The sequence below is a fragment of the Macaca fascicularis genome, chromosome 1 (genome assembly GCF_037993035.2).
Source record: "Macaca fascicularis isolate 582-1 chromosome 1, T2T-MFA8v1.1".
Lineage (NCBI taxonomy): Eukaryota > Metazoa > Chordata > Mammalia > Primates > Cercopithecidae > Macaca > Macaca fascicularis.
In genome coordinates this window covers 98,190,392-98,212,500 of record NC_088375.1, presented here as the reverse complement: position 1 = coordinate 98,212,500, position 22,109 = coordinate 98,190,392, and the positions used below count along the sequence as shown (strand labels likewise).

The window sequence follows — 22,109 nt, the reverse complement described above, 5'->3', positions numbered from 1 at the left end:
CATGGCGGCGCTGCACTCTTTTGGCAGCCAGGCATCCTCTGCTGGTGTCTACTGCCATACCACCCTGAATACGCCTGATCTCCGAAGCTAAGCAGGATCTGGACCTGGTTAGTACTTGGATGGGAGACTGCCTGGGATTACCAGGTGCTGTAGACTTTTTTGCTTTCTTTCTTGTCTTTCCTTCTTATATAACTTCCTTTCTTCCCATCTCTTTCTCACTCTTCTTTCTTTCTTCTTTCTTTCTTTCTTTCTTTCTTTCTTTCTTTCTTTCTTTCTTTCTTTCTTTCTTTCTTTCTTTCCTTCCTTCCTTCTTTTCTTTTTCTTTCTTTCTTTCTTTCCTTCCTTCTTTCTTTCTTTTCTTTTTTCTATCTTCCTTTCGTTCTTTCTTCTATCTTTCCTTCTTTCTTTCTCCTTCCTTCCTTCCTTCCTTCCTTCCTTCCTTCCTTCCTTCCTTCCTTCCTTCCTTCCTTCCTTCCTTCCTTCCTTCCTTCCTTCCCTCCTTTTTCTTCCAGACGGAGTCTCACTTTGTCACCCAGGCTGGAGGGCAGTGGCTGATCTCAGCTCACTAAAAGGACGGCCTCCCAGGTTCTTGCCATTCTCCTGCTTCAGCCTCCTGAGCAGCTGGGACTACAGGCACTCGCCACCACGCCCGGCTCATGTTTTGTAGTTTTACTAGAGACGGGGTTTCATCATATTAGCCAGGCTGGTTTAGATCTCCTGAACAGGTGATCCACCCACCTCGGCATCCCAAAGTCCTGGGATTACAGGCGTGATCCACCGCGCCCGGCCTGCTGATGGCTTTTGTGGCTTCCCCCCTCCCTCCCTTCCCCCTACTGTCGTCATGCTTCCCAACCTCCCCTGACTCTGCTCCCCCTTTATCGCCCACATACACCCCCGCCGCACCTGGGGATCTCCTGCTGCGGGTCCGCCAACAAAGCACCATGGGGCAACAGCATCCCACCTCTTCTGCCTAGCCGCGGCCCAGGCAGGAGCCCACCTCCAGCCCGAGAGGGGAGGGGGCCGGAACCCAAAGGCGCAGGCGCGGGTTCCCTGCCGTTTGCAGTGCCTTCCCGTTCCCGGAACGCCCAGGCGATTCAATCCACTCATTGGGCGCTGCCGCAACCTTCCAAACCGGGTGAAGGGGTGGGCAGGGGCAGCAAGTGCAACACACGCCAGCCAAGACCTCCGCACCAGAACACAGGACCTGCTTTATCCGGGGGAAGGACATTGCTTCACCAGCCACCAGGAAAACAGTCCCTGTGCACCTGGATTCCCATTGCCACCAAGTTCTTGTAAACTCCAGTCCAGACGACACGCCAGAGAACCAGGCCTCGGGCCCTGTGGGCACGCCTGATGACTCGGCTCCCGCCAAACGGGCTGGCACACTCTGCAAATCAAGGGGCCCACTGCACCGCACCAAGAGCACAGGGAGGCGCCAAGAAAGGAACGAGCCTATGGAACCCACATCCAAAGCAAGCAATTAATCCAAGACAAAACAGGTCTCAGCGCTCCACGTTGCTCCTCTTGCATGGACGGCCTGGCCACCCTGTTCTGGCACAGCCCAAGTCCCCTCCACCCTATGCCGGCCTCATCAAAAGGGCCCTGCCTACTGGAGCAGGGCGGTGTCTCTCCAAGGCTCTATAGCTCTCACTCTCTAGCTCCCTCCCCCTCTTTCTTCTGGGTTTGCTCCTGCTTCTCTCGATATTTCTGTCGCCTTCCCTCGGTCTCTCTGTCTCTCTCTTTCTCTGTCCCTCTCTCTTTCTCTGCCTCTCTGTCTGTCTCTTTCCCTCTCCGCCTCCCCCCGTCTCTCTTGATTGGTGTCTCTCTCCCTCACTTGGTTTCAATCTCTCCATCCATCTCTTCCTTACTCTCCTTTAAGCCGTTTGTGTGTGTGTGCATCTCTGTGTGTGTGTCTGTGTGTGTCTGTGTGTGCGCGCACGCACGTGTGTGGGTTCCCTCACGCGAGCGCTCAGATGTGTCTCTGTGTGGGGCTGTGGATTTGCTCCTGGTGGTGGTAGGGTGTGTCTGGATTTCTCTCACTCTCGCCGGGGATCAGGTTGCCAGCTCAAGTGCCAGCTCAGGGCAAAACAGGGCCAGCCCCATCCCCAACTCCCCACCCCTCTTGCCCACCAGCCGGTCCTTGGTTGGAACAAGTGATCGCGGTGGAGGCGTTGTGACAAAAAGGCTACGTGCGGCTGGGCCGGCTGTTTGCCCTTGGCCAGTCATGACGTCTCTGTGTGCGTGAGGTAATAGGAGGCCTCACAGAAGTTCCTGAGCGGCCAGGTACCAAAAGAATACCTCCCCGACAGGGTGGAGCACCAGACGGGGTCCCAGGATCGTGGGGCCTGGGTCTTGACGCCTGGGAACACTCCCTGTTCAGAGCGGGTGTGATATGGTGGAAGCTTGGGGGCTTGGGAATCAGGGGGAAGGCTGCGGGCCAGGAGCTCAGGGGTCCCAATCCCAGCCCTACGGCCCCGGGCCTACGGTGCTGGCTGGAGTCCAGCAGGCATGGCTGGGCCAAGCTCTTGGGGCAGACAGGTGCCTCTGCCGGCATCTACCACCATACCACCCTGAACGCACCTGATCTCGGAAGGTAAGCAGGGTGGGGCCTGGTTAGTACTTGAATGGGAGACCCTCTGGGAATACCAGGTGCTGTAGGCTTTTCTGATTTCTTTCTTTTCTACCTTCCTTTCTTCCTTTCTCTGTGTCTTCTTCCTTCCTTCCTTCCTTCCTTCCTTCCTTCCTTCCTTCCTTCCTTCCTTCTTCTTTCTTTTTTCTTTCTTTCTTTCTTTCTTTCTTTCTTTCTTTCCTTCCTTTCTTTCTTTCTCTTTCTTTCTTGCATTCTTTTCTTTCTTCTTTCTTTCCTTCTTTCTTTCATTTCTTTCTTTCTCTCTTTCTTCCTTTCTTCCTTCTTTACTTTCTTTCTCTTTCTTTCTTTCTTTCTCTCTCTCTTTCTCTTTCTTTCTTTCTCTCTTTTTCTTTCTTTCTTTCTTTTCTTTTCTTTTCTTTTCTTTTCTTTTCTTTTCTTTTCTTTTCTTTTCTTTTCTTTTCTTTTCTTTTCTTTTCTTTTCTTTTCTTTTCTTTTCTTTTCTTTCTGAGTCTTGCTCTGTCACCCAGGCTGGAGTGCAGTGGCGCGATCTCGGCACACTGCAAGCTCCGCCTCCCGGGTTCAGGCCATTCCCCTTCCTCAGCCTCCTGAGTAGCTGGGACTCCAGGCACCCATCACGACCCCAGGCTCATGTTTTGTAGTATTAGAAGAGACGAGGTTTCACTGTGTAAACCAGGCTGGTCTGGATCTCCTGACTTCGTGATCGAACCGCCTCGGTCTCCCAAAGTGCTGGGATTACAGGCGTGATCCAGCCCTTCTGGCCTGCTGTAGGCTTTTGTGACTTCCCCCCTCCGTCCCTTCCCCCTCCTGTCGCCATGCTTCCCAACCTCCCCTGACTCTGCTCCCCCTTTATCGCCCAACACCCCCGCCGCAGCCGGGGACCTCCTTCTTGGCGTCTGCCACCAATGCACCACCGGGCAGCAGAATCCCACTGCTTCCTCCTCGCTGCCGCCCCACCAAGAGCCCGGCTCCAGTCCAGGAGGGCAGGGGGCCGGACCCCAAAGGCCCAGGCGCGGGTTCCCTGCCATTCGCGGTGCCTTCCCGCTCCAGGAACGCCCAGGAGATTCAATCCACTCATCAGGCGCCGCCACAACCTTCCAAACGGGGGAAGGGGTGGGCAGGGGCAGCGGGTGCCACACACACCAGCCAAGACCTCCACTCAATAACGCAGGTGCTGTTTTATCCGGGGGAAGGGCATTGCTACGCCAGCCACCAGGAAAGCAGTCCCTGTGCACCCGGATTCCCAATTGCCACCAACTTCGTGTAAACTCCAGTCCTGAGGACACGCCAGAGAACCAGGCCTGGGGCCCCATGGGCACACCCGTTGCCATGAATCCCTCCAAACGGGCAGGCGCAGTCTACAAATCAAGGGGACCACCACACCGCACCAAGAGAACAGGGGGATGCCTAGGAAACCCACCTCCAAAGCAAGCAATTAATCCAAGACAAATCCCGTCTGAGCACACCGTTGCTCCTCTCGCACGGAACGGCTTGCCACCCTGTTCTGGCCCAGCCCAAGCCCCCTCCACCCTATCCTGACCTGCTCAAAAAGGCCCTGCTTACCGGAGCAGGGCGCTCCCACTCCAAGGCTCTATTGCTCTCTCTCTCTAGCTCCCTCCTACTCTCTCTTCTGGGTTTGCCCCTGCCCCTCGTGCTGCTTCTGTCGCCTTCCCTCTGTTTCTCTGTCTCTCTCTCTTTGTCTGTCCCTCTCTTTCTCTGCCTCTCTGTCTGTCTCTTTCCCTCTCCCCCTCCCCTGTTTCTCTCGATCGCTGTCTCTCTCCCTCCCTCGGTTTCAATCTCTCCATCCATCTCTTCCTTGCTCTCTGTCAAGGCGGTTGTGTGTTTGTGCATATGTGTGTGTGTATGTGTGTGTCTATGTGTGTCTATGTGTGTGTGCGTGCACGCTTGTGGGATCCCGAGCGAGATCGCCCAGGTGTGTCTGTGTGTGGGGCTGTGGATTTGCTCCTGGTGGTGGTGGGGTGTGTCTGGGTTTCTCTCAGCCCGTCCTGCTGGGGATCAGGTTGCTGGCTCTAGTGACAGCCAGGGGCAAAGCAGGGTCATCCCTCAACCCCGAACCCCCGTCGCCCTCTTGCCCACCAGCCGGGTCTTGGTCGGAACAAGCGACCGTGGTGGGGGCGTTGTGAGAAAGAGGCCACAAGCGTCTGGGCCGGCTGTTGGAACTTGGGCAGTCCTGACAGCTCTGGGTGGGTGCCGCAAGAACGGGCCTCGTAGGAGTTCGTGATTGACCAGAAATCCAAAAGAATACCTCCGCTACAGGGCGGAAGAGGGGACGGGGTCCTAGGATCTTGAACCCTGGGCCCTGACGCCTCAGAGGTCCCGATCTGAGCCCAGCGTCCCCGGGTTGGCGGAGTCGGCCGCAAGCCGGCGGGCATGGCTGGGCCCAGCTCTTGGGGCAGCCAGGCGCCTCTGCTGGTGACTATGGACATACCATCCTGTACAGGCCCGATATCATCTGTTCTCGTGAAGCTAAGCAGGGTCGGTTCTGGTTACTTACTTGGATGGGAGACAGCCTGGGAATACTGGGCGCTATAGGCTTTCTTTCTTGTCTTTCTTTTATACTACCTTCCTTTCTTCCGTTCTCTCTCTCTTCTTTCTTTCTTTCTTTCCTTCTATCTTTCTTTTCTTTCTCTATATATCTTTCTTTTTTTCTTTCTTCTTTCTTTCCCTCTTTCTTTTCTTTCCTTCCTTCCTTCCTTCCTTCCTTCCTTCCTTCCTTCCTTCCTTCCTTCCTTCCTTCCTTCCTTCCTTCTTTCCTTCCTTCCTTCCTTCCTTCCTTCCTTCCTTCCTTCCTTCCTTCCTTCCTTCCTTCCTTCCTTCCTTCCTTCCTTCCTTCCTTCCTTCTTTTTTTTTTTTTTCTTCCAGACGGAGTCTCGCTCTGTTACCCAGGCTGGAGAGCAGTTGCGCGATCTCGGCTCACTGCAAGCTCCGCCTCTCGGGTTCACGCCATTCTCCTGCCCGAGAAAGGGGTTTCCACTGTGTAACCCAGGCTGGTCTGGATCCCCTGACCTCCTGATCCATACACCTCGGCCTCCCAAAGTGCTGGGATTACAGGCGTGATCCACTGCGCCGGACCTGCTGTAGGCTTTTGCTTCTTCCCCCCTCCCTCCCTTTCCCCCTACTGTCGCCATGCTTCCCAACCTCCCCTGACTGCTCCCACGTCATCGCCCACCTACACCGCAGCCGCAGCCGGTGACCTCCTCCTGGGGGTCCGCCACCAAAGCACCACCGGGCAGAAGTATCCCACCGCTTCCGCCTAGCCGCCGCCCAGCCAGGAGCCCATCTCCAGCCCGGGAGGGCAGGGGGCCGGACCCCAATGGCTCAGGCGCCGGTTTCCTGACGTTCCCGGTGCCTATCCCCTTCCAGAATGCACAGGCGATTCAATCCACTTATCGGGCGCCACCACAATCTTCCAAACCGGGGGAAGGGGCAGACAGGGTCAACGGGTGCCACACATGCCAGTGAAGACCTCCGCTCCACAACACAGGTCCTGCTTTATCGGGGGGGGAAGGACATTGCTATGCCAGCCACCAGGAAAACAGTCCCTGTGCACCCAGATTGCCATTGCCACCAACCTCGTGTAAACTAAAGTCCTGAGGACATGCCAGAGACCCATGCCTCTGGTCCCGTGGGTACGCCCGGTGCCACGGCTCCCGCCAAATGGGCGGGGGCACTCTGGAAATCAAGGGGCCCACGGCACCACGCCAAGAGCACAGGGAGGTGCCAACACAGGAAGGAGCCTACGAAACCCACCTCCAAGCAAGTAATTAATCCAAGACAAAATCGGTCTCTCGGTCTCAGCGCTCCGTTATTCCTCTCGAATAGACGGCCCGGCCACCCTGTTCTGGCCCAGCTCAATTCCCCTCCACCCTATCCCGGCCTGCTCAAAAGGGCCCTGCCTACTGGAGCAGGGCGCACCCTCTCCAAAACTCTATCACTCTCGCTCTCTAGCTCCCTCCCCATCTCTCTTCTGGGTTTGCCCCCGCACCTCGCACTACTTCTGTCACCTTCCCTCTGTCTCTCTGTCTCTCTTTCTCTGTCCCTCCCTCATTCTCTGCCTCTGTCTGTCTCTTTCCCTCTCCCCATCCCCTGTCTGTCTCAATGGCTGTCTCTCTTCCTCCCTCAGTTTCAATCTCTCCATCCATCTCTTCCTTGCTCTCCTTCAAGCTGTTTGTGTGGGCGTGCATGTGTGTGTGTGTGTGTGTGTGTGCATATGCGTGCGTGCATATGTGGGTTCCCGCACGCAAGGGCCCAGGTGTGTCTGTGTGTGGGGCTGTGGATTTGCTTCTGGTGGTGTTGGGGTGTGTCTGGGTTTCTCTCAGCTCCTCTCACAGGGGATCAGGCTGCCGTCTCTAGTGCCAGCTCCAGGCAAAGCAGGGTCATCCCTCAACCCCAAATACCCCTCGCCTTCTTGCCCACCGGCCAGGTCTTGGTCGGAACAAGCGACCGTGGTTGGGGCGTTGTGAGAAAGAGGCCACGCGCGGCTGGGCCGGCTGTTCGAACTTGGCCAGTCCTGACGGCTCTGGGTGTCTGTGGCAAGAGGGGGCCTCGAAGGAGTTCCTGAGCTACCAGGGATCCGAAAGAATACCTCCGCAACAGGCCCTGATACCTCGGAGCACTCCCTGTTCCGATCGGGCCGGACGTGGTGGAAGCCCGGCAGCTCGGGAGCTGGGGGAAGGCCGCGGGGGAGATGCTAGTGGGTCCTGATCCACGCCCGGCTGCCCCGGACTGGCGGGGATGGCTGGAAGCCAGCGGGCATGGCTGCGCCCGGCTCTTGGGGAAGCCAGACGCCCCTGTAGGTGTCTACAGCCATACTACCCTGAACGCGCCCGGTCTTGCCTGATCTCGGAAGCTAAGCAGTGTTGGGCCTGGTTAGTACTTGAATGGGAGACTGCATGGAAGTACCGGGTGCTGTAGGTGTTTTTGCTTTCTTTCTTTTCTACCTTCCTTTCTTCCCTTCTCTCTCTTCTTTCTTTTTTCTTTCTTTCCTTCCTTCTTTCTTTCCTCTTTCCTTCTTTCTTTCTTTTCTGCCTTTATTCTCTCTCTTTTCTTTCTTTTTCTTTTCTTTCTTTCTTTCTTTCTTTCTTTCTTTCTTTCTTTCTTTCTTTCTTTCTTTTTCTTCCTTCCTTCCTTCCTTCCATCCTTCCTTCCTTCTTTCCTTCCTTCCTTCTTTCCTTCCTTCCTTCCTTCCTTCCTTTCTTTCCTCCTTCCTTCCTTCCTTCCTTCCTTCCTTCTTTCCTTCCTTCCTTTCTTTCCTCCTTCCTTCCTTCCTTCCTTCCTTCTTTCCTTCCTTCCTTCCTTCCTTCCTTCCTTCCTTCCTTCCTTCCTTCCTTCCTTCCTTCCTTCCTTCCTTCCTTTCTTTCTTCCTTCCTTCCTTCCTTCCTTCCTTCCTTCCTTCCTTCCTTCCTTCCTTCCTTCCTTCCTTCCTTCCTTCCTTCTTTCCTTCTCTTCCAAATTCAGTCTCAGTCTGTCACCCAGGCTGTCTGGCAGTGGCGCGATCTCGGTTCACTGCAAGCTCTGCCTCCTTGGTTCACCCCATTCTCCTGCCTCAGCCTCCAGAGCAGCTGGGACTACAGGCGCCTGCCCCCACGCCGGGCTCATGTTTTGTAGTTTTAGTAGAGACGGGATTTCACCATGTTAGCCAGGCTGGTCTGGATCTCCTGCCATCCTGATCCACCCGCCTCGGGCCCCCACAGTGCTGGGTTTACAGGCATGATCCACCGCACCCAGCCTGCTGTAGGCATTTGTGGCTTGACCCTTCCCTCAATTGCCCCTACTGTCGCCATGCTTCCCAACCTCCCCTGACTCTGCTATCCCTTTATTGTCCGCCTACACCACCGCAACAACCGGGGACCTCCTCCTGGGAGTCCGCCAACAAAGCACCACCGGACAGCAGCATCCTACTGCTTCCGCCTCGCCCACACCCTGCCAGGAGCCCGGCTCCAGCCTGGGAGGGCAGGGGGCCGGACACCAAAGATGCAGGCATGGGTTCCCTGCCGTTCCCGGTGTCTTCCCACTCCCGGAATGCCCATGCGATTTCACCCACACATTGGGCGCTGTGGCAACCTTTCAAATCAGGGGAAAGGGTGGGCAGGGGCAGCGGGTGCCACACACGCCAGCCAAGACCTCCGCTCCAGAACGCAGGGGCTGCTTTATCCAGGTGAAAGACATTGCATCGCCAGCCACCAGGAAAACAGTGCCTTTGCACCTGGATTCCCATTGCCACCAACTTTTTGTAAACTCCAGTCCTGAGGACACACCAGAGACCCAGTCCTCGGGACCCGTGGGCACCCCCAGTGTCACATCTCCCGCCAAATGGGCTGGCACACTCTGTAAATCAAGGGGCCCACCGCACCGCACCAAGAGCACAGGGAGGTGCCAACAAAGGAACAAGCCTACGAAACCCACATCCAAGGCAAACAATTAATCCAAGACAAAACCTGTCTCAGTGCTCGGCAGTTCTCCTCTCACATGGAGGGCCGGACTACCCTGTTCTGGCCCAGCCCAAGCCTGCTCCACCCTATCCCCGTCTGCTCAAAAGGGCCTTGCCAACCAGATCAGGGCGGTGTCTCTCCAAGACTCTATCGCTCTCACTCTCTAGCTCCCTCCCCCTCTAGCTCCCTCTCCCTCTCTCTTCTGGGTTTGCCCCTGCACCTCGTTCTACTTCTGTCGCCTTCCCTCAGTTTCTCTGCCTCTCTCTCTTTCTCTCTCTGTCTCTCTCCCTCTCCACCCTCCTCTCTCTCCATCGCTGTCTCTCTCCCTCCCTCCATTTCAATCTCTCCATCCATCTGTTCCTTGCTCTCCTTCAAACTGTTTGTGTGTGTGTGCATCTGTGTGTGTGTATGTCTGTGTGTGTGTTTCTGTGTGTGTGTGCACTCGTGTGTGTGGGTTCCCACACGGGAGCGCCCGGGTGTGTCTGTGTGTGGGTCTGTGGATTTGTTCCTGGTGGTGGTGGGGTGTGTCTTGGTTTCTCTGAGCCCTTCTCACTGGATATCAGGCTGCTGGCTCTAGTGCCAGCTCTAGGCAAAGCGGGGCCATCTCCCAACCTCCAATCCCCCACACCTCTTGCCCGCCGGCAGGAATTTAGTCCAGACAAGCCACCGTGGTTGGGGCGTTGTGACAAAAGGGCCATGAGCAGCTCGACTGGATTTTCGCCCTTGGCCAGCTCAGGCTACTCTGGGTGGGTGGAGCAAGGAGAGGCCTCGGAGGAACACCTGAGCAGCCAGTGATCCAAAAGAATACCTCCGTGACAGGGCGCAGGACTGGACGGTGTCCCAGGGGCTCGTGGGCCCTGGGCCCTGACACCTCGGAGCACTCAATGTTCTGAGCGGGCCCGACATGGTGGATGCTCGGCAGCTCGGGAGCGGGTAAGGCTGAGAGCCAGCGCCCCAGGGGTCCCGAGAGGAGCCCGGTGGCCCAGGGCTGGCGATGCTGGCTGGAAGCCGGTGGTCATGGCTAGGCCGGGCTCTTGGGGCACCCAGGAGCCTCTGCCCACGTCTACGGCCATACCACCCTGAACGTGCCTGATCTTGTCTGATCTCCTAAAGCTAAGCAGGGTTGGGCCTGGTTAGTACTTGGTTGGGAGACTGCATGGGAATACCGGGTGCTGTAGGCTTTTTTACTGTCTTTCTTTCTTTTCTATCTTCCTTTCTTCCCTTTTCTCTCTCTCTCTCTCTTATTTTTTGCTTTCTTTCTTTTATTCTTTCTTTTCTTCTTTCCTTTCTTTCTTTCTCTTTCTTTCTTTCATTCTTTCCTCTTTCTTTCCTTCTTTCTTTTCTTTCTCTTTCTCTCTCTCTCTTTCTCTTTCTTTCTTTCTTTCTTTCTTTCTTTCTTTCTTTCTTTCTTTCTTTCTTTCTTTCTTTCTTTCTTTCTTTCTTTCTTTCTTTCTTTCATTTCTTTCTTTCTTTCTCCCTCCCTCCCTCCCTCCCTCCCTCCCTCCCTCCCTCCCTTCCTTCCTTCCTTCCTTCCTTCCTTCCTTCCTTCCTTCCTTCCTTCCTTCCTTCCTTCCTTCCTTCCTTCCTTCCTTCCTTTTTTTCCTTCTTTCTTTCTTTCTTTTTCTTCCAAACGGAGTCTCGCTCTGTCACCCAGGCTGTAGTGCAATGGCGCAATCTCATCTCACTGCAAGCTCCGCCTCCCGGTTCACGCCATTCTCCTGCCTCAGTCTACCGAGCGGCTGGGACTACACACCACCACCAGCACCCCCGGCTCATGTTTTGTAGTTTTAGTAGAGACGGGGTTTCACCGTGTAAGCCAGGCTGGCCTGGAACTCCTGACCTCGTGATCCACACGGCTCAGCCTCCCAAAGTGCTGGGATTACATTTGTGATCCACCCCGCTCAACCTGCAGCAGGCTTTTGTGGCTTCCTCCCTCCTTCCCTTTCCCCTACTATCGCCATGCTTAACAACCTCCCCTGACTCTTCTCCCCCTTTATCACGCCACTACACCCCCGAGACACCCGGGGAACTCACTCTGGGGGTGCACCACCAATGTACCACCCGGCAGAAGCATTCCACAATATCTGCCTAGCCGCTGCCCCGCCAGGAGCCTGGTTTCAGCCTGGGAAGGTAGGGGGCCGGATCCCAAAAGCACCGGTCCAGGTGTTGGCATTGTGAGAAAAAGTCCATGCACTGCTGGGCCGCCTGTTTGCCCTTAGCCAGCCCTGATGGCTCTGGCTGAGTGGGACAAGAGGGGGCCTCGCAGGACCTTCTGAGCCACCAGGGATCCAAAAGAATACCATGGGACAGGGCAGAGGACTGGACAGGGTCCCAGGATCGTGGGCCCTGGGCTCTGATGCCTCGAAGTACTCCCTGTTCCGAATGGGCCGTACGTGGTGGAAGCTCGGGAGCTCGGGAGCTGGGAGAAGGCCAGGGGCGAGTGGGTCAGGGTTCCGATACAAGCCCAGAGGCCCTGGGCTGGCGGTGCCTACTGCAAGCTGGCAGGCATGGCTGGGCTGGCCTCTTGTGGCAGCCAGGCACCTCTGCCAGCATCTATGGCCATACCACCTTGAACATGCGAGATCTCATCTGATCTCAGACGCTAACCAGGGTCGGGCCTGGATAGTACTTTGATGGGAGACCGACTGGGAATACCGGGTGCTGTAGGGTTTTTGCCTTCTTTCTTGTCTTTGTTTCTTTTTTGCATTCCTTTCTTTCCTTCTCTCTCTTTCTTTCTTCCCAACCTCCCCTGACTGTACTCCCCCTTTATCACCTTACTACACCTCCGCCGAAATCGGGGACCTCCTCCTGGGTGTCTGCCACCAAAGCATCACCGGGCAGCAGAATTCCACTGCTTCCGCTTCACTGCTGCCCCACCAGGAGCCCAGCTGTAGTCTGGGAGGGCAGATGGCCGGACACCAAAGGCCCAGGCACGCGTTCCCTGCCATTCGTGGTGCCTTCCTGCTCCGGGAATGACCAGACGATTCAATCCACTCATCGGGCTCCACTGCAACCTTCCAAACTGGGGAAAGGGGCAGGTAGGGGAAGCTGGAGCCACACACACCAGCCAAGACCTCCGCTCCAGAACGCAGGGGCTGCTTTATCTGGGTTAGGGACATTGCTTCGCCAGCCACCAGGAAAACAGTCCCTCTGCACCCAGATTCCCATTGCCACCATCTTCGTGTAAACTCCAGTCCTGAGGACACTCCACAGACCCAGACCTTGGGCCCCGTGGGCATGCCTGTTACCACAGCTCCTGCCAAACGTACGGGCACACTCTGCCAATCAAGGGGCCCACCGAACAACATCAAGAGCACATGGATGTGCCAACAAAGGAAGGAGCCTATGAAACCCACCTCCAAAGCAAGCAATTAATCCAAGACAAAACCCATCACAGTGCTCCGTTGCTCCTCTTGCGTGGACTGCCTAATCACCCTTTTCTGGCCCAGCCTAAGCCCCATCCACCCTATCCTGGCCTGATCAAAAGTGCCCTGCCTAAAGGAGCAGGGTGCTCCTTCTCCAAGGCTCTATTGCTCTCACTCTCTAGCTCCCACCCCCTCTCTCTTCTGGGTTTGCCCCTGCACCTCGTGATATTTCTGTCACCTTCCCTCTGTCTCTCTTTTTCTCTGTTCCTCTCTCTCTGCCTCTCTGTATGTATCTTTCCCTCTCCCTGTCCCCTGTCTCTCTCGATCACTGTCTCTCTCCCTCCCACGGTGTCAGTCTCTCCATCCATCTCTTTTTGATCTCCTTCAAGCCATTTGTGCATGCATGCATGTGTGTGTGTATGTGTGTGTGTGTGTGTCTGTGTGCCTGTGCTCGCAAGTGTGTGGGTTACTGCATGCGAGTGCCAGCGTGTGTCTGTGTGTGGGGCTGTGAATTTGCTCCTGGTGTTGGTGGGGTGTGTCTGGGTTTCTCTCAGCCCCTCTCCCCAGGGATCAGTCTTCCGGTTCTAGTGCCAGCCCAGGGCAAACAGAGCATCCCCCAACCCCCAATGCCCCATGCCCTCTTGCCCACCAGCCAGGTCTTGGTCGGAACAAACGACCGTAGTTTGGGCATTATGAGAACAAGGCCTCGCGCAGCTGGGTCGGCTGTTCAAACTTGGCCAGTCCTGACGGCTCTGGGTGGGTGCGGCAAGAAGGGGCCTCACAGGAGTTCCTGAGCGGCTAGGGATCCAAAGAATACCTCCGTGACAGGGTGGAGGACGGTACGGGTTCCCAGGGTCGTGGACGCTGGGCCCTGATGCCTTGGAGCACTCCCTGTTCCTAGCAGGCCCAACGTGGTGGAAAGTCAGGAACTCAGGAGCCAGGAGAAGGGCGCAGGCTGGAGGCTCGGGGGTCCTGATCCGAGCCCGGCGGCTCCAGGCTGGCGGTGCCAGCTGGAAGCCAGCAGACATGGCTGGGCCGGTCTCTTGTGGCAGCCAGGCTCCTCTACCAGCGTCTACGACCATACCAACCTGAACACACGAGATCTCATCTGATCTCGGAAGCCAAGCAGGGTCGGGCCTGTTTAGTACTTGGATGGGAGACCGCCTGGGAATACCGGGTGCTGTAGGCTTTTTGCTTTGCTTCTCATTCTTTTTTTTCTACCATCTTTTGTTTCCTTCTGTCTCTCTCCCTTCTTTCTTTTCTTTTCTTTTCTTTTCTTTTCTTTCTTTCTTTCTTTTTCTTTCTTTCTTTCTCTTTCTTTCCTTCTTTTCTTTCCTTCATTCTTTATTTTCTTTCTTTCTCTCTCTCTTTCCTTCCTTCCTTTCTTTCTCTCTCTCTTTCTTTCTCTCTTTCTCTTTCTTTCTTTCTTTCTTTCTTTCTTTCTTTCTTTCTTTCTTTCTTTCTTTCTTTCTTTCTTTCTTTCTTTCTTTCTTCTCTTTCTTTCTTTCTTTCTTTCTTTCTTTCTTTCTTTCTTCTTTCTTTCTTTTTCTTCCAGACAGAGTGTCACTCTGTCACCCAGTGTGGCGTGCAGTGCCGTGATCTTGGCTCACTGCAAGCTCTACCTGATGCATTCATGTCATTCTCCTGCCTCAGCCTCCCAAGCAGCAGGAACTACAGGCACCCACCCCTGCATCGGGCTCATGTTTTGCTGTTTTAGTAGAGACGGGGTTTCACCATGTTAACCAGGCTGGTCTAGATCTCCTGACCTCATAATCCACCTTCCTCCAAATCCCAATGTACTGTGGTTACAGGTGTGATCCACCGTGCATGGCCTGCTATAGTCTTCTGTGGCTTCACCCCTCCCTTCCTTGACCCTACTGTCGCCATGCTTTCCAACCTCCCCTTACTCTGCTCTCACTTCATTGCCTGCCTACTGCCCCGCCGCAGCCGGGAACATCCACTTGGGTATCCGCCATGAAAGCACAACTGGGAAGCAATCTCTCACTGCTTCCGCCTCGCCACCACCATGCCAGGAGCCCAGGTCCATCCCGGGAGGGCAGGGGGCCAGACCATAAATATGTACGCGCAGGTTCCTCCGTTTGTGCTGCCTTTCCACTCCCAGAACGCCCAGGCGATTCAATGCACTCATGGGGTGCTGCCATAACCTTCCAAACCGGGGGAAGGGGCGGGCAGGGGCAGCAGGTGCCACACACGCCAATCAAGGCCTCTGCTCCAGAACGCAGGGGCCGCTTTATCCGGGAGAAGGACATTGCTTTGCCAGCCACCAGGAAAACAGTCCCTGTTCACCTGGATTCCATTGACACCAACTTCGTGTAAACTCCAGTCCCGAGGACATGCCAGAGAACCAGGCCTCGGGCTCTGTGGGCATGTCTGGTGCTACGGCTCCTGCCAAAAGGATGGGCGAACTCTGCAAAATTAGGGGCCCAACGCACCACAACAGGGGCACAGGGAGGTGCCAACAGAGGTAGGAGCCTATGAAACAAACCTCCAAAGCAAGCAATTAACTCAAGACAAAACCCCTCTCAGCGCTCCATTGCTCCTCTTGCATGGACGTCCTGGTCACCCTCTTCTGGCCCAGCCCATGTCCCCTCTACCCTATCCTGGCCTGCTCAAGAGGGCCCTGCCTACTGGAGCAGGGCGCTCCCTCTCCAAGGCTCTATCGCTCTCGCTCTGTAGATCCCTCACCCTCTCTCTTCTTGGTTTGCCCCTGCACCTCGCACTCCTTCTCTTGCCTTCCCTCTGTCTCTCTGTCTCTCTCTCTTTCTCTGTCCCTCTCTCTTTCTCTGCCTCTCTGTCTGTCTCTTTCCCTCTCCCCCTCCCCTGTCTCTCTTGACCACTGTCTCTCTCCCTCCCTCAGTTTCAATCTCTCCATCCTTCTCTTCCTTGCTCTCCTTTAAGCCGTTTGCGTGTGTGTGAATATGTGTGTGTGTGTGTGTTTGCGTGCACGTGTGTGGGTTCCTGAGCGTGAGCACCCAGGTGTGTCTGTGTGTGGGGCTGTGGATTTTCTCCTGGTGGTGGTGGGGTGTGACTGGGTTTCTCTCAGCAACTCTCACCAGTGATCAAGCTGCCGGCTTAAGTGCCAGCCTGAGGAAAAGCAGGGCCATCCCCCAACCCCCAACCACCCACGCCCTCTTGCCCACCGGCTGGGTCTTGGTCGGGATTAGCGACTGTGGTGGGGACATTGTGAACAGTTCGACTGTTCACCCTTGGCCATCCCTGACGGCTCTGGGTGGGTGGAGCAAGAGGGGGGCCACCCAGGAGCTGCTGAGCCTCCTGGGATCCAAAAGAATATCTCCATGAGATGACTGAGGATGGGACGGGGTCCCAGGATCCTGAGACCTGGGCCCTGATGCCTTGGAGCACTCCCTCTTCTGAGTGGGCCTGACGTAGTGGAACCTCGGAATCTCAGGAACTGGGGGAAGGCCACTGGCCAGCGGCTCAGGGGTCCTGATTCAAGCCGGGCAGACCGGGGCTGGTGGTGCCAGCTGGAAGCTGGTGGGCATGGCTGGGCCGGGCTCTTGGGGAAGCCAGGCGACTCTGCTGGCGTCTACAGCCGTACCACCCTGAACGTGCCCGATCTCGTCTGATCTCGGAAGCTAAGCATGGTCAGGCCTGCTTAGTGCTTGAGTGGGAGACCACCTGGGAATACTGGGTGCTGTAGGCTGTTTTGCTTTCTTTCTTGCCTTTCTTTCTTTTCCACCTTCCTTTCTTTCCTTCCCTCTCTCTCTCTTCTTTCTCTTTTTCTTTCTTTCCTTCTTTTTCTTTCTCTCTTTCTTCTTTCTTTTCTTTCTGTCTTTCTCTTTCTTCCTTTCTCTCTTTCTTCTCTCTCTTTCTTTCTTTCTTTCTTTCTTTCTTTCTTTCTTTCTTTCTTTCTTTCTTTCTTTCTTTCTTTCTTTCTTTCTTTCTTTCTTTCTTTCTTTCTTTCTTTCTCTCTTTCTTTTCTTTCTCTCTCTCTTTCTTTCTTTTTCTTCCAGATGGGGTCTTGCTCTATCACCCAGGGTGGAGTTCAGTGACGCCATCTCGGCTCACTGCAAGCTCCTCCTCCCAGGTTCATGCCATTCTCCTGCCTCAGCCTCCTGAGCTGAGGGGAGCCTCCTGTGCATGGGGGGAGCCCGCCCCCATGCCGGGCTCAAGTTTTGTAGTTTTAGTAGAGACGGGGTTTCACCATGTTAGCCAGGCTGGTCTGGATCTTGTGACCTCGTGATCCACCCTCCTCGGAATCCCAACATGCTGTGGTTACAGGCACGATCCACCGTGCACGGCCTGCTGTAGTCTTTTGTGACTTCACCCCTCTATCCCTTCCGCCTACTGTCGCCAGACTTCCCAACCTCCCCGGACTCTGCTCCCACTTTATCGCCCACCTACATCCCCGCCACAGCCCAGCCGGGGACGTCCTTTTGGGGGTCCGCCATGACAGCACGACCAGGAAGCGGCCTCCCACCACTTCCGCCTCGCCGGCGCCAAGCCAGGAGCCCAGTTCCAAACCGGGAGAGCAGGGGGTGGGAACATTAAGGCTCAGGCGCAGCTTCCCTGCCGTTCACGCTGCCTTCCCGATCTCCGAACTCCCAGGCGATTCAATGCACTCATCAGGCGCCACCGCAACCTTCCAGACTGGGGGAAGGGGCGGGCAGGGGCAGCGGATGCCACACACGCCAGCCTAGACCTCCCCTCCAGAACGCAGGGGCCGGTTTATCCAGGGGAAGGACATTGCTTTGCCAGCCAGCAGCAAAAGAGTTCCAGTGCATCCGGATTCCATTGCCACCAACTTCGTGTAAACGCCAGTCCCGAGGACATGCCAGAGACCCAGTCCTCGGGCGCCGTGGGCACACCCAGTGGCATGGCTGCTGCCAAATGGATGGGCACACTCTGCAAATCTAGGGGCCCAATGTACCACACCAGGAGCACAGGGAGATGCCAGCAAAGGAAGGAGACTATGAAACCCATCTCCAAACAAGCAATTAACCCAAGACAAAACCTGTCTCAGAGCTCCATTGCTCCTCTTGCATGGACCGCCTGGCCACCCTGTTCTGGCTCAGCCCATGCCCCCTCCACCCTATCCCAGCCTGCTCAAAAGTGACCTGCCTACCAGAGCAGGGAGCTCCCTCTCCGAGGTTCTATCACTCTTGCTCGCCAGCACCCTCCCCCTCTCTCTTCTGAGTTTGCCTCTGCACCTTATGCTACTTCTGTCACCTTCCCTCTGTCTCTCTGTCTCTCTCTCTTTCTCTGCCTCTCTGTCTGTCTCTTTTGCTCTCCCCTTCCCCTGTCCCACGATTGCTGTCTCTCTCCCTCCCTCGGTTTCAATCTCTCCATTCATCTGTTCCTTGCTCTCCTTCAAGCCCTTTGTGTGGGCATGCATGTGTGTGTGTGTTTCTGTGTCTGTGCATGCACTTGTGTGTGGGTTCCCATGCACGAGCGCCCAGGTGTGTCTCTGTGTGCAGCTGTGGATTTGCTCCTGGTGGTGGTGGGGTGTGTCTGGGTTTCTCTGAGCCCCTCTTTCCAGTGATCAGGCAGCCGGCACTAGTGCCAGCTCCGGGCAAAGCAGGGCCATCTCCCAACCCCCAATCCCCACTCCCTGTTGCCCACCTTGTTGGGGGCGTTGTGAGAAAAAGACCATGCGTGGCTCATCCGACTGTTCGCCCTTGGCCAGCTCTGTCGGCTCTGAGTGGGTGGGGCAAGAGGGGGCCTTGCAGGAGCTCTTGAGCCACCAGGGATCCAAAAGAATACCTCCACGTCAGGGCGGAGGACCGGATGGGGTCCTAGGATCATGGGCCCTGGGCCCTGATGCATCGGAGCACTCCCTGTTTTGAGCCGGCCCATCCTGGTGGAACCTCAGGATGTCGGGAGCCGGGTGAAGGACGTGGGCTAGCGGCACGGGGTTCCCCATCCGAGCCTTGCAACCCCGGGCTGGCAGTGCGGGCTGGAACCCGGCGGGCATGGCTTGGCTGGGCTCTTGGGGCAGCCAGGCGCCTCTACTGGTGTCTACGGTGATACCACCCTGAATGCGCCTGATCTTGTCTGATCTCAGAAGATAAGCAGGGTCGGGCCTGGTTAGTACTTGAATGGGAGACCACCTGGGAATACCAGGAGCTGTAGGATTTTTGCTTTCTTTCTGGTCTTTCTTTTCCACCTTCCTTTCTTCCCTTCTCTCTCTGTCTCTTCTTTTTCACTCTTTCTTTCCTTCTTTCTTACTTCCCGTTTTTCTTTCTTTTCTTTCTTTCTTTCTCTCTCTCTCTTTCTTTCTTTCTTTCTTTCTTTCTTTTTCTTTCTTTCTCTTTCTTTCTTTCTTTCTTCTTTCCTTCTCTCCTTCTTTAGTTTCTTCCTTTCCCTCCCTCCCTCCCTCCCTCCCTCCCTCCCTCCCTCCCTTCCTTCCTTCCTTCCTTCCTTCCTTCCTTCCTTCCTTCCTTCCTTCCTTCCTTCCTTCCTTCCTTCCTTCCTTCCTTCCTTCCTTCCTTCCTTCCTTTTCCTTCCACACGGAGTCTTGCTCTGTCACCCAGGCTGGAGTGCTGTGGCGCGATCTCAGCTCACTGCAAGCTCTGCCTCCCATGTTCACGCCATTCTCCTGCCTCAGCCTCCCGAGCAGCTGGGACTACATGTGCCCGCTGCCAAGCCCGGTTCATGTTTTGTTGTTTTTGTGGAGATGCGGTTTCACCGTGTAAGCCAGGCTGATCTGGATCTCCTGATCGCGTGATCCACCCACCTCGGCCTCCCAAAGTGCTGGGATTACAGGCGTGATCCACTGCACCCAGCCTGCTGTAGGCTTTTTTGACTTCCCCCCTCCCTCCCTTTGCCCTACTGTCACCGTGCTTTCCAACATCCCGATTCTGCTCCCCATTCATGGCACCCCTACACTCCTGCTGCAGCTGTGACCTCCTTCCTCGGGGAGCATCACCAAAGCACCATCAGGCAGCAGCATCCCAGTGCTTTCCCCTCGCTGACACCCCGCCAGGATCCCGACTCCAGCCCGGGAGGACAGGGTGCCAGACCCCAAAGGCGTAGGCACGGGTTCCCTGCGGTTCACAGTGCCTTCCCACTCCTGGAACGCCCAGGAGATTCAATCAACTCATTGGGTACCACTGCAACCTTCCAAACTGGAGGAAGGGGTGGGCAGGGGCTGTGGGTGCCTCACAGGTGAGCCACGACCTCTGCTCCAGAACGCAGGGGCTGCTTTATCTGGTGGAGGGACATTGCTTCGCCAGCCACCAGGGAAACTGTCCCTGTGCAGCAAGATTCCCATTGCCACAACCTTCGTGTAAACTCCAGCCTGGAGGACATATCAGAGACCCAGGTCTCGGGCCTCATGGGCATGCCTGGTGCCACGGCTCCCAACAAATGGGTGGGCATACTCTGCAAATCAAGGAACCCACCACACTGCACCAAGAGCCCAGGGAGTTGCCAACAAAGGAAGGAGCCTAAGATACCCATCTCCAAAATAAGCCATTAATCCAAGACAACATCCATATCAGTGCTGCATTGCTCCTCTCGCATGGACTGCCTGGCCACCCTGTTCCAGCCCAGTCCAAGCCCCCTCCACCCTTTCCCAGCCTGCTCAAAAGGGTCCTGCCTACCGGAGCAGGGTGCTCCCTCTCCATACCTCTATCTCTCTCGCTCTCTAGCTCCCTCCCCCTCTCTCTTCTGGGTTTGCCCCTGCACCTCCCACTACTTCTGTCACCTTCCCTCTGTCTCTCTGTCTCTCTCTCTTTCTCTGTCCCACTCTCTTTCTCTGAATCTCTGTCTTTCTCTTTCCCTCTCCCCTTCGCCTGTCTCTCTCGATGGATGTCTCTCTCCCTTCTTCAGTTTCAATCTCACCAACCATCTCTTCCTTTGTCTTCTTCAGGCTGTTTGTGTGTGTGTGCATGTGAGTATGTGTATGTGTGTATGTCTGTGTGTGTGTGTGCATGCGTGTGTGGGTTCCCACATGCAAGAGCCCTGTTGTGTGTGTGTGGGGCTGTGGATTTGCTTCTGGTGGTGTTGGCGTGTGTCTGGGTTTCTCTCAGCCCCTCTGGCTGGAGATCAGGCTGCGGGCTCTAGTGCCAGCCTGGGGCAAAGCAGGGCCATCCCCCAACCCCCAATCCCCCACACCCTCTTGACCACCGGCTGGGTCTTTGTCGGGACAAGCGACTGTGGTGGGCACGTTGTGACAAAAATCCACCTGCGGCTGGGAGTGCTGTTCGCCCTTGGACAACCCTGACGGCTCTGGGTGGCTGTGGCAAGAGGGTGCCACGGAGGTGCTCCTGAGTTGCCAGAGATCCAAAAGAATACTTCTGCGACAAGGCAGAGGACTGAACAGTGTTCCAGAAGCATGGGCCCTGGGCCCTGATGCCTTGGAGCACTCCCTATTCCGAGCGGTCCCGACGTGTTGGAAGCTTGGGAGATCGGGAGCCGGGGGAAGGCCATGAGCGAGGTTCTCGCCGGGGTCTCGATCTGAACCCAGCGTCCCTGGGCTGTTGGTGTTAGCTGGAAGCCAGCAGACAGGGCTGGGCCGGGCTCTTGGGGCAGCTAAGGGCCTCTGCTGGTGTCTACAGCCATACTACCCTGAGCCCACCCCACCACATCTGTTCTCGGAAGCTAAGCAGTGCCGGGTCTGGTTAGCACTTGGATGGGAGACCCCCTGGAAATACCGGGTGCTACAGGGTTTTTTGCTTTCTTTCTTGTCTTTGTTTCTTTTCTACCTTCCTTTCCTCCCTTCTCTATCTCTTTCTTCTTTCTTTCTTTCTTTCTTTCTTTCTTTTCTTTCTTTCTTTCTTTCTTTCTTTCTTCTCTTTCTTCTTCTTTCTTTCTTTCTTTCTTTCTTCTTTCTTTCTTCTTCTTTCTTTTCTTCTTTCTCTCTCTCTTTCTTTCTTTCTTTCTTTCTTTCTTTCTTTCTTTCTTTCTTTCTTTCTTTCTTTCTTTCTTTCTTTCTTTCTTTCTTTCTTTCTTCTTCTTTCTTTCCTTCCTTCCTTCCTTCCTTCCTTCCTTCCTTCCTTCCTTCTTCTTTATTTCATTGTTTCTTTCTTTTCTTTCTTTCTTTCTGTCTTTCTTTCTTATGCTCTTTTACTTCCAGAGTCTCACTCTGTCACCTAGGCTGGAGTGCAGTGGTGTGATCTCGGCTCACTTCAAGCTCCACCTCACTCATTCACACCATTCTCCTGCCTCAGCCTCCTGAGCAGCGGGGACTACAGGCACCCATCCCTATGCTGGGCTCATGTTTTGAAGTTTTAGTAGAGATGGCACTGTGTTAGTCAAGCTGGTCTGGATATCTGACCTCGTGATCTACCCTCCTTGAATCCCAAGGTGCTGTTGTTACAGGCGTGATTCACTGCGCACAGCCTGTAGTAGTCTTGTGTGGCTTCCCCCCTCCCTCCCTTCCCCCTACTGTTGCCATGTTTCCCAACCTCCCTGGACGCTGCTCCCAATTTATCGCCCGCCTACAGCCTTGCTGCAGCCGGGGATGTCCTCTTTGGGGTCCGCCACAAAAGCACAATGGGGCAGCAGCCTCCCAATGCTTCCACCTCGCTGCCGCCAAGCTAGGAGCCCGGGTCCATCCCTGGAGGGCAGGGGGTGGGACCATAAAGGCGCAGGTGCAGGTTCCCTGCCCTTCACGCTGCCTTCCCACACCCGGAATGCCCAGGCAATTCAATGTACACATCGAACGACGCTGCAACCTTCCAAACCAGGGGAAGGGGC

The 22,109-nt window shown here is 55.4% G+C and overlaps 1 non-coding gene and 6 pseudogenes across 1 annotated transcript; all 7 read left to right on the top strand.

Moving 5' to 3' along the window:
- Positions 1-2,552: 2,552 nt before the first annotated feature.
- Positions 2,553-2,661, top strand: LOC123571049 (5S ribosomal RNA; annotated as a pseudogene).
- A 4,766-nt stretch (positions 2,662-7,427) lies between these two features.
- Positions 7,428-7,546, top strand: LOC123571207 (5S ribosomal RNA; annotated as a pseudogene).
- Positions 7,547-10,121: 2,575 nt separating this feature from the next.
- LOC123570624 (5S ribosomal RNA) lies at positions 10,122-10,241 on the top strand (annotated as a pseudogene).
- A 1,370-nt stretch (positions 10,242-11,611) lies between these two features.
- Positions 11,612-11,730, top strand: LOC123570667 (5S ribosomal RNA; annotated as a pseudogene).
- Positions 11,731-13,495: 1,765 nt separating this feature from the next.
- LOC123570600 (5S ribosomal RNA) lies at positions 13,496-13,614 on the top strand (annotated as a pseudogene).
- A 2,377-nt stretch (positions 13,615-15,991) lies between these two features.
- LOC123570849 (5S ribosomal RNA) lies at positions 15,992-16,110 on the top strand (annotated as a pseudogene).
- Positions 16,111-18,423: 2,313 nt separating this feature from the next.
- Positions 18,424-18,542, top strand: LOC123571248 (5S ribosomal RNA). The gene has a single exon (XR_006695432.1). It is a non-coding gene; the product is annotated as a 5S ribosomal RNA (ribosomal RNA).
- The last annotated feature ends 3,567 nt before the right edge of the window (positions 18,543-22,109 follow it).